The 11607-nt window shown below is 35.7% G+C and overlaps 1 protein-coding gene across 1 annotated transcript in view; it reads left to right on the top strand.

Annotated features, from left to right (window-relative positions):
• The first annotated feature begins 264 nt into the window (after positions 1-264).
• The window catches only part of GEFmeso (Guanine nucleotide exchange factor in mesoderm), a 784292-nt gene continuing 772949 nt past the window's right edge, over positions 265-11607 (top strand). Inside the window, exon 1 of the mRNA XM_081725859.1 lies at positions 265-357. The gene's annotated coding sequence lies outside the window, so the exon portion shown is untranslated. The remainder of the gene's footprint in view (positions 358-11607) is intronic.

The following is an 11607-nucleotide window of genomic DNA, read 5'->3' as shown; positions in this document are numbered from 1 at the left end:
CATGATAGATCTAAATTAAAATAACACTAAAAAGTATGAGAAAGTTAGTTGTTTTCTTTTGAACAAATATGGTGATTGACTTATTTGTTAGTTAATTCCTATAGTGACGACTGCTCTATTGGAAAAGCAGTCGTTCATAAACTCCACACGTTGTAACATTTTAGTATATTTTGGGGTTGACTGGCCACCCTGGAGAGAACCAAATCTTCGTTGAGTATTTCTAAATGGGTTTAACAGTTCCCGCAGTTCGTCACTCGCAGTTTGTATACAGCAGTGCGTGAAGGTGTAGACGACTAACTTTCTCGGATCTTAAGTTGACGGAAGCTGCAGGAAGCAAGGAGAAGGGACGATACATATGTAAGTGTTATTTCAAGTTCCTTTCTTAAGTAACAAATGTAAATATATATATTAATGCTTATTTCTAATTTCTGTCGTACCATATTTCCAGATGGGAGGGTGATGCGTAGATAGGCCTATGTTTTCTCCCTTCCCTTGAGTTATCCCTCTTCATTTCAATCTGAGTCTGTATTACATGTTTAAGATAAGTATTTTAAGAGAAACCTACACGAACAAAAACGGTTTAAGTAAAACAAAAGGAAAAGAGATTTGACTAAGCATTTTTCAGAAATGAATAAAAAAAATGCTCTAAATACGTTTGATTGGGTATAATCAACTTTTATGTAGCTCAATGAGTTCGAATGTTTATTGCCTTTGATAAAAAAGGCTGTTAATGGGTTCTATTCTATGTTAATCCAAGTTAGTTAGGATTCTTATTCTTCATTTCCTTAAGGTCAAACTTGACATTATCATTCGATAGTCTTCTCAGCCAACCCAAAGTTGAGTTGATTTTGAGTTTAACGTCCCTTTTAGCAGCGAGGCTATATGAGACGGGACCTACTGATTAACGTGAAATCCGAACCACACAGCCTACCCAAAAATCTTTCTTTCATTACCTTCCCTATCAACACAATTGTTGCTAACGAGACAAGTGTTAAATTTGAGAAGAGTCTGGAAACATGACAATGAGAAATTTCTTGGGTCTTCTGAGCAACCTAAATCTTAGGTTTCTAACACTGTTTTAGTGTTACATGATTCATACTATAAAAACTATTAATTGATAAAATGATTATACGAACTTAATGAACAACATTTGCAACCTTTAAATGTACGCAAATCATTACACAATATTCTCCAATAATAAATATAGTTGAAACGTTGTTATATCACACTCTTCGTGGAACTCTTGAGACGCGAATACGTTTAACTAAGCAAAAATAGGCCATAAATTTTGAATACATGAATTTACAAAACGAGACGAGACGAGAAAAGCTTTCTGAGAATCGAGATTAGAGGAGAAATAATTCTTTGAGAATTGAGACGAGACGAGACATCTACAAGATTTAAAGGAACGGGACGAGAAAATCTTATTTCTCGTCTCGTGGGCAATGCTAATCAATACCCTATCACCGGGATCGTATTTCCCATTCTAGTGGTATGTCGCGTACAATTTAGATGTATTTATTTAGTTACTCATTCAATGTTCTGTGATTAGTATAGATTGGAAAGTTCCACATTATTTAACTTTCTCATTACCTATGTTTGAACCATATATTTTCTCCTCAAGATTTTAGCTTCGAAAACCCGTGTTCATCTCTGCAGGTTGCACCGTAATATCTTATCCAGACATGTAATAGCCAAATTAATGTTATTAATATATAGCTACTTTTTTCATTGCTAACTTTTTTAATATTAGGGGCAGTGGTTGCTCAGTGGTAGAGCGTCCACTTCTGGTGCATAGGGTTCTTGGTTCGATCCCAGCTCACGCCAAGTGAGCTTTGTGGTGGACAGAAATTGTGTGTGTGGGTTTTCCACCATTTCCGTTTCCTCCCACTTCTTCCATTCCACCATTTCATTCATTTCTAATCATCACCGCCGGCATAACCATGGGACGGAAAAACCTAAAGATTTCATTTGATTTTTTATACTAGTAGCGAAGATAAAAGGTTGTTTATGGAATAGTAGCACGCATTTCCTACAATGAATCTGTTGTCATTTCATAGCTAAATTAATTTTATATAATTTATGTGCATGTTGGTTAAAATAAACAAAAGTATTTGAATAACAAACATTTGATAGGAATAATAAACTAGAAGGAACATTTGTTAATTGATAACACATTTCCATGTGGATATTTTTTAATAATATCTAGATTTCGTCATTTAAATTTAATAAACTTCCTCAAGTTAGACTATAGTACAGAATAACATGCTAAAAACATTATTTTTGTTAATAATAATAATAATTCACTCAAGACATTAACAATAAAACGAAAACTCTTGCAGAACTATTATATTTTAAATTTCGATGAACATAAATATGACGATTAGTGACATAATGTGCTAAATGTGACGAGTCTTTGTTTAAAGTGTATGCAGCGTTCAATAGAATAGTTTCTTGGATGTCGGTTGCTCATGAGCAGGCCTGTATTTTCGCACGGGCCACTAGAACCTGGGCCCAGGGCGACATATTAAAAAAAATCAATATTGAGATTGAAATATGGTCGTATAAGGAAATAGGCTGTCCACGAGATAAATTTAAACAAGATTTATTTAAACAAGATGGCGACCAAACGTACTGTTTTATCCAGGACACTCCCTTTTTCCAAGCACTGTCCCGATCCCGTTCCTTCCTGATTCTGAAACGGGACGTATAAATGTCCCGTTTTTAAGGAAAAATGAGCAAAATGTTGCGTAATTGTTATTCAAATTATGAAGGATCAGAGCAAAATTCTTTTGTCAAAATGATTTGTATATTTGGTACGAACACTCACTTACTGCGAATTTTTAGACTATGTCTGGAACTTTTGAATACTCTAGAGTGCTTGGAACTTTTGAATGTGTTACGTATGCATAACTTAAAAACACTTCCAGCGTCCAAAATTCAATCTGGAAATCAGAAGTAGAAATTCTAGTCACCTTATATACTGAACTAATGTATGATCTGTCAGGAAAGTAAATGTACACCTGTTTTTCGAGTCTGGCATTCCTGCGCTCCATCCGTGGAGAGTATGAGAATTAAATCAATCAAATGTTTACTGAGGGGCAAAAAGAAAAGTTTAATCTGAATAAGACATTGCAGAGGGACACAAGTTGTGAATACGAATAGTGCATAATGTAAATAAAGGACGACACCGAAAGAGAAAGCTAGAAACAGCTGTTAAACTTAGAAAAAAGAGTAAAAATTGTTGAAGTGGGAACATAAAACACAAATACAACAAATACGCCGAAAACTAAACGCTCACCATGCTATGATGTTGGTGTAGTGGCTAAGGTGCTGGCTTGCAAATGCAAAGGTCACCAGTTCGAATCTTCGGTGAGGACATTTTTAAAAATTTTTGTTTATAATACATGCAGCTCATGAGAGATGGTAAAAGAGATCGTATTTAGTCTTTCGTAGCAATTATTATTGGTAAGGTTTAGTACTGATAATACTTTTTGTCTTTGCGTATTGCTTTTATTCTTTTCTTCATTTCAAAAGAGAAAAATATCCGAACAAATGCCACCAAAATTCCTCATATTTTGAATGTAAACGCTATTTGCAATTAGTAAAGAATAAAAATTGAACGTTCCGATGTAGCTGCAAAAAGTAAAAAGAAAAACATGGATGTAAACCATACTCATGGTTATTAAAAATACAATTTCTACATGCTTACACCTCCCGACCACGTTTCTACGTTAGCAAGTAAGAGGTTTGTGTTTAGGTCAGGCTGGTCAATACGTTTTAGAAAGGGGCCCGGTTTAGCTCTGACGCACCACAGGTGCGAGAAGGGAGCAAAACACTTTTTCTCTCTCCCTCTGTGTGTCTGTTTATCTATCTATCTGTATATATATATATATATATATATATATATATATATATATATATATATATATATATATATATATATATATATATATATATATATATATATATATATATAACGCTATTTGTGAATGCCGTAACCACCCTAATTTTCAGCGGATTGAGATGAAACTTGGCACAAACATTAATTGTTGAAATATCTTCAGTTCGTTAACCAGAATAATCAGACGAAAATGTTCAAAATGGCGGCCCTTTAAACTCTTAAAAACTTCGAAGGGAACCAATTTCCCCCATAAAAGGGTATTCAGAAAGTTTGAATAACTTTTCCTCTTTTACTGAAATATTTGTGTGCAGAGACTTATTGAAATATTGGACCCGATTAATCGCATAAAGAATGTTCACGCTCTTTCGCTACGGTCAGGCTTTTTTTTTTTTTTTTGAAGGAGGGGGTTATTTTCGTATCGGAACAAGATGATTGCTAGTGATGATATGAAATTACACATTGAAAGTGAAGTAACTTGTGAAACGTGTTATTTGAAAGAATAATATAATAAATGTGCTTTCCTCTAACGCAGAGAGAGCGTGAATGGCGAGGAGTGTTATTTGGTTTGCTTTTTAGTAACACATTGCATTGCAAATAAAGGTAGGCAACATTAGTAGTAAGTAAAACAACTATAATAATAATAATAATAATAATAATAATAATAATAATAATAATAATAATAATAATAATAATAATAATAATAATAATAATAATAGGTGTTGTTTGTGGCAAGGCAATATCTTCCTCAATTCTTCTTCAAACGTAATGATTGTAACGCCATATCTCCCTTACAAACAAAATATTAGCAATTTATATCGAGAGAACGGGAAACTGTTGAGTGATGGGAGCAAAGTTGGACAGTATGCACTCATAGTACTCAGAAAAATAAGCGACTTCAAGATGGCGGAGGTGCTGGTTGGTGTGTAATTTCGCTCTCTCTACTATTGTCAGTTTCTTGTGGTAAATGCTGCTACTCACAATTATATTAGTTCAACGTCTGACCAACAGTGATGGCTCAGTATATAAATAGTGTTTTTGCTTTCATATGAACTGATAGCCGGGTATTTATTAACAGATATTTGTGCCTAAGATCTGAAAAGAAAAAAACAGTGTTTTGCTTCATTTGTCTTCTGTTGGTGTCTTCATACAGTGTTGCAAACTTCGTTAGCAATGGTGAATCCAAAGGGTAAAAAGGTGGAAAAGTCTGTGGAGAAGTCACTCGAAAATAGATGTGATTCCCTGGAGAAAACAATTAGCAAATTAGAAGAAACTGTCTCAAAGGCACTAGAATCTCCGAAATCATCAGCAAGTGTACAGGGCAGTGGACTGCGGAGCGACGAAGACAAGAAGGATGCGGACTTGGTGTCTGTATTAAGTGAGATACAAAAGATTAAAACTGAAATCACGATACTGCGCAAAGATATTGACAGCATAAAGTCGTCCCTTGCTTCGAATCAGGACCAAATTGATGAATTGGAGCAATATAGTCGCCGTAACTGTCTGCTAATCCATGGGCTACCCGAGACTCCTAATGAAGATGCGACCACTATGATATTAGATGTTTTCAAAAACAAATTGAATGTTGAATTAGACGTCGCAGTAATAGATCGGTGTCATAGGGTGGGAACTCCCCGTAGAAGAAATGCTGCTACAGTGGTGAAAGAAGGTCATCGACCTCTCATAGTGAAATTTATCTCCTATCGCTACAGGGACCTTGTATGGAAAAGCAAGAAAAAACTGAAGGGCTCGAAAATACTTGTAACGGAGTCCCTCACCAAGAATAGACAGAAGCTGCTTAGGAGTGCGAAGGAAAAGTTTGGGATTCGGAATTGTTGGACTTCCGATGGACGAATTGTAATTTTGTGTGGACGGCAGAAATACACAATTAGCAATGCAAATGAACTTTCCATGATTCAGATGGGGGAGGAACAAACTTAAACAGTGTGGAGTGCAAATAAGTATCTTAGTAGACTTTAAGCACAAAGTTTGAGCCAAGCCTTTTTCATAAAAAAAAAAAAAAAAAAAAAAAAAAACTACAGACGATGGTAGTGAGGAGGACAGAGGGTGTAGTATAAATTACGTTCAATGAAGTGTGAAGATGAATGTATTGTGCATCAATGTTTGTTTGTGTCTTTGTCAGTGTGTGTTTTTTGGGTGTTTATGTATATTCTTTTATGTGAGTTTCAGGTTACCTCAATGTTTTTATCCATTAGTGTGCTAGGTTCTCAGTATGAACTAGATATAGTACTAACACTATTATTTTCAAGTGTTATACGCAAAGTTTATAATAGCCTCGTAAGAGTTTATGTGCTTACGTCTAACGTGAAGTTTGAAGTGTTACTGATGATAAGTTATAAAGTCCGCAATGTCCCGAGATTGGTAAGTGTTGATGTTCTGTTTACTCAATTAATCTCTCTCTTTTTTTTTTTTTTTTTTTTTTACATCGTGATTTCTAAGTAGCATGGTACTTGGTGATATCGATATTGAGTTAGAAACACTGTTCCCTGAATGGCTGTCAAAGTTGGGTGATGTCACGGTGAATGACCTAGAAGAATCCCCCTCGAGAGACAATGGCGGTACCGTAAACCCACCCGCTCTGAGACTTTCTCTCCAACTGCAGGGGGCGGTTGGTAAACATCCACAAGCTATGCACATTTGTCATCTGAATGCTCAGTCTCTTTTGAAGAAAATAGACGAATTCAAAGCTACTTTTAACTCCTTAAACATGCATGCCATCTTAATATCGGAAAGCTGGATGAAACCATCGTTGAGTAACGCTTTGATCGAACTCCCAAACTATCAACTTTTGAGAGTCGATCGCACGGGGAAGGGGGCGGGAGGAGTATGTGCGTATCTACGAAACGACCTAAAAGTGAAAGTGGTGAGTCAATCGCCTAATATTTATACATGCGAGAGTGAATTCCTTATATTAGAAGTGAATTTAAACCACCAAAAGGTGCTCTTAGCAGTGGTGTATAGACCACCTAAAGCAAAATTTGACAACTTCCTAAACGAGATATCTAAATATATTCCCGTATACCAACATATCATGGTTTGTGGGGACACAAACTATGATTTACTTTCGATGAAAGATGAGTGTAAAAAGTACAAAGAATCCCTTCTCTCACTTAACCTTTCACTGTGTGCGTTGAAGGCAACGCACCATACAATAAATAGTGAAAGCCTCTTAGATCATATTATAATTGCAGACCCCTCTAGAATTGTCAGTCATGGGCAATTTCCTGCCCCCGGTTTTTCACGTCATGATTTAATATACGCTAGCTATTCACTAAAAGTTCCTAAATATAGACCTAAAATTTCCACTTTTAGAAATTTAAAACACATAAATGATGAAGCATTAGATAGGGACGCAGCGCAAATACCCTGGAATGACATCCTAATTATACCTTCCATTGAAGGCAAGCTAGAATTAATTAATAGCTTTATTCACACTCTCCTCAATAAACATGCACCTAAAAAAACCAAAAGATTTAAAAAACCTGCTAACCCATGGATCACACCAGACATTTTGCAGCTCATGAAAGAACGGGACTTGGCATATCAGAAATTTAAATGGTTTAAGAAAATTAATCCTAGTGGTTCTGCCAATACTTTTGAAGAATATAGAATCCTCAGAAATAAATGTACACAAAAAGTTCGAACTGCTAAAATTAGATTTGCTGCTGATCTATGCACTCAAAGCAATAACCCCAAATACCTTTGGAATAAGTTACGCATGTTCGGTATAGGAAACCGTCAGACTGACGTACAATCTATACACATTCCGCTTAACGAACTAAACGATCACTTTGCTCAGGTCCCAACTATAGACGGTGTTACAAAAGAATCTACTTTGAAAAACATACGCGAAAACCCAAGCATTCACGAAAAATTTAAATTTAGAACGGTTTCTGTCCCAGAAATAGAGGTAGCTCTGAAAAAAATTACATCCAATTCAATAGGGGCTGATGACATCCCACTACAATTCCTTAAGAAGATCACGAGATACATTCTGTTCCCTTTAATGGACATATGCAATTCCTCCCTACTTTCGGGTTGTTTTCCTAGCCAGTGGAAATTTTCTCTCATTCATCCCCTCAAGAAAATTGCACAACCAATAACGGCGAACGATTATAGACCAATAAATGTGACGCCGTGTATTTCGAAAGTTTTGGAGCATATTGTATTAAATCAAATGTCAGATTTTATAACTTCCCATGATCTCTTATGTCCATATCAGTCTGGTTTTGAAAAAGGACACTCCACACATACGGCTCTTATAAAAATTACAGATGACATTAGAGAAAGCATAGACAAGAAACAACTCACAATACTTTTACTTTTAGATTTCACTAAAGCATTCCAGTCGGTCGATCACGAAATTCTTTTAACAAAACTTAAGTCATTCTTTCATTTCACAGATACGTCGGTTAAATGGTTTCGTTCGTACATTCAAAATAGATGTCAGCGTGTTTCTGTTCTGGACAATCAAAGTTCATGGACAACAGTGCACTGTGGAGTCAGTCAAGGAACAGTCTTAGCACCGATCCTGTTCTCTATATACATAAATGACTTGTCTCAACAAATTCGTCACCTTAAATATCACTTATATGCAGATGATGTACAAGTATATACTTCGACAGATCTTGGAGACATAAATGACACTATCTCACTCATAAATTTAGACCTGGAACGCATAAGTGCCTGGGCCCAATCTAATAATTTATATCTAAATCCCAATAAATCTAAATGTATCATAATTGGTTCGAGAAATATCCTTTCCAGACTGCAGAGCACTGAGCTTCCTAAAATTACATTAAATGGCACACATATAGCGTTTGATGAAAAAGTGAAAAATCTTGGCCTCATATTTGATCAGAATCTTCTATGGGCGGATCATATAAATCATGTATGCAAAAAGGCGTTTGGTGCACTGCACTCTCTATACCGTTTGAAAAATATGTTGCCTTATCCAATTAAGGCATCTATAGTACAAAGCCTCGTACTATCACATATTGATTATTGCATTGGAGCTTATGGCAATGTAAATAAAGAAGCGCTAAGAAAGTTACAGAGGGTTCAGAATGCATGCGTTCGGTTTGTTTTTAATCTCAAACGTTCTGATCACTTGACGCCTTTTTTTAATGAATTGGGCTGGTTAAACATCCAAGCTCGCTACATATACCAATCAATGACAATTTTATTTAAAGTTTTGAAATTTGGTGTGCCTATATATCTTTACAATAAACTGCAGTATGTTAGAGATAGCCACAATCGTGATACTCGCTCTAGCAGATCAACACTGTTGTCGATACCTCGTCATAATACGAATCAAATGGCTAATTCATTCACAATCTCTGGTATTAGAGAATGGAACAGACTTCCACCAGATGTAAGGAATTCACCCTCAATTGCGACATTCAAAAGAAATTTGAAGCAATATCTGATAGCCTTAGCCAATGTACACCAATCTCGGGAATGATGTTCTTTTTTTTTTTTTTTCTTTCTTTCTTCACAAAGATGAGCAGTAGCAACCAAATGTAAACAGAAACTTGAGGTATGTATCTATAATACTAGGTTTGTGGGAAGGTATGGGGGAGGGGGGAATGTAAGGTAATATACTTTTAAGAATATATATATCGTTCTGTGTATGCTGTATGTATAGTTTTCTTGTTTTTATGATAAATAGTATGAGGATATGGGGGGATGGGGTATGTAAGGGAGTATATTCGTGTGTAGGGGTATATATGTGTGCATATGCATATGCATTAATGTAGTAATTGTAATCTTTATGGATTAGATGATAATGGTAGTATGTATATCTTGTATACATTTTAGTTGGTTGAATGTAAGAAAAGGCAAATATAGCCTTAACTCTGCCGTTAAATAAATAAATAAATAAATAAATAAATAAATAAAAAATGAACGAAGAGTCATTGCCGTGGGTAGTCATGGAGCCAAGCAGAGCCCTCTTTAGGCAAAATGTCGATAACTTATATCGAGAGAACAGGAGGTGATAGTGAGATGGGACCAACGTTGGACACCGTGGACCCATAAGGCGCATCGAAAAAATTAGGGGGGCGGGCGCCAGCCAGCCTTACTTATTTCCACATAATAATATAAAATTATATTGTCGAAATACACACACGAGTTAGCTAGTAATATTTCATATTATTATTATTATTATTATTATTATTATTATTATTATTATTATTATTATTATTATTATTATTATTATTATTATTATCATCGACAGCGTCTTTTCATTACGTGTGCATGTTTGACATGAAGCCAAAGAGAAGATCCATCATTCGTAGAGAGAATAAGAATAGCCAGTTACTTTAATTGTGAACGACGGCGAAAAATACGAAAAGAGACAACCTTAGCGAAAAGAAACAATACTTTCTCTCAAATGGATAAAAAATCAAGCCGAGATAGATTCGAACTCGCATGGACGGCGCGAACAGCCAGTTCATTGTCCACTTTTTTTTTTTAACTGACTCACCGAATGTGTTTTAGTAACTTACTTATTGCTAATTTTACTTGCTTCACTCGTTTAACTTGCATTTTCTAAGAACTTATAACGACAGGGACACGAACACAGAAACATCGAGGACAGTTAAAAATCATAAATGCTCTTCCGCCGGGAATTGAACCCGGGACACCATGCATCAAAGGCGCACGTGCTAGCCACTTGACCAGCGTGCAGGGCAATGCTGACTTTGTGTCGTTAGGGATTACGACCACTGTATTGCCAGCTATCACTTCTGTGGGTTGTATACTATGATCACATGTTTCTTCTTTGCTGAAAGAGTTAAACCTACATTCTATGTAATACATGAGGTATTTAGACCTACATGCTCTTCATATAATGTAATAAAAGTGTCATGTTGGGAATAAGAAAAAGAACATTCCTTGGACAAAACGGAAACTATTGGCATCAGAAATATTTATCTACGAGGCATGCGCAGTAGTATATTTCAGAATAGTTACTGTTTAGTTCAGTAAACGAAGAAAGGGATATAAAAAAGCAAATATGTCGAGTCAACGAGATCGACCAGAGTTGACAGAGGCGGAGTAGTAATACAACAACTTCGTTAAATTGATAATTGGTTCTTTATTCTGTAGTAGATCGTATCACAACTTTACGGGAGAGCAGAGAAAGACTTAGTAACGCTGTCCTATAGTATGCATTAGTAACACGATCATACAGACACAAATGGATGTAACTGTGAGTACTACAACTTGGATTTAACGAAAGCCGTTTAGATATTCAGTGGTTTGCAGGGTTGTATAAGACACAAAAACTTAAGACACAATACAATTCTTCATACCTCAGCTTCCAGTAACTAGATACATGCAATTTCAGGATAGATACTGAAACTGCTGTCGGATTTTAATACATGACGTATTGCAGGATACAAAATGCTTTGCATTACTTGTTTGTTTGTAGACAGCTACTAGCTTAGTGTTCCGAAAGGTTGTGTATAAACTAGGGATAGTCAATTCCGGAATTATTACTTTCCGGACTCCCGAAAGTAAAACCGGACAAATTCCGGAATTCGGAAAATTCCGATTTTGGAATAATTCCGGAATTCGGAAAAATCCGGAATTTAGAAATTTCTGATTTCTTTAATATTCCGGAATTCGGAAACCTCTGATTTTTTTCGAAATCCGGAGTCTTTCTCAATTCCGGAATTTTC

Source organism: Thermobia domestica, chromosome 9, assembly GCF_964235325.1.
Source record: "Thermobia domestica chromosome 9, izTheDome1.hap1.1, whole genome shotgun sequence".
Lineage (NCBI taxonomy): Eukaryota > Metazoa > Arthropoda > Insecta > Zygentoma > Lepismatidae > Thermobia > Thermobia domestica.
This window is presented reverse-complemented; position numbering and strand designations above follow the sequence as displayed.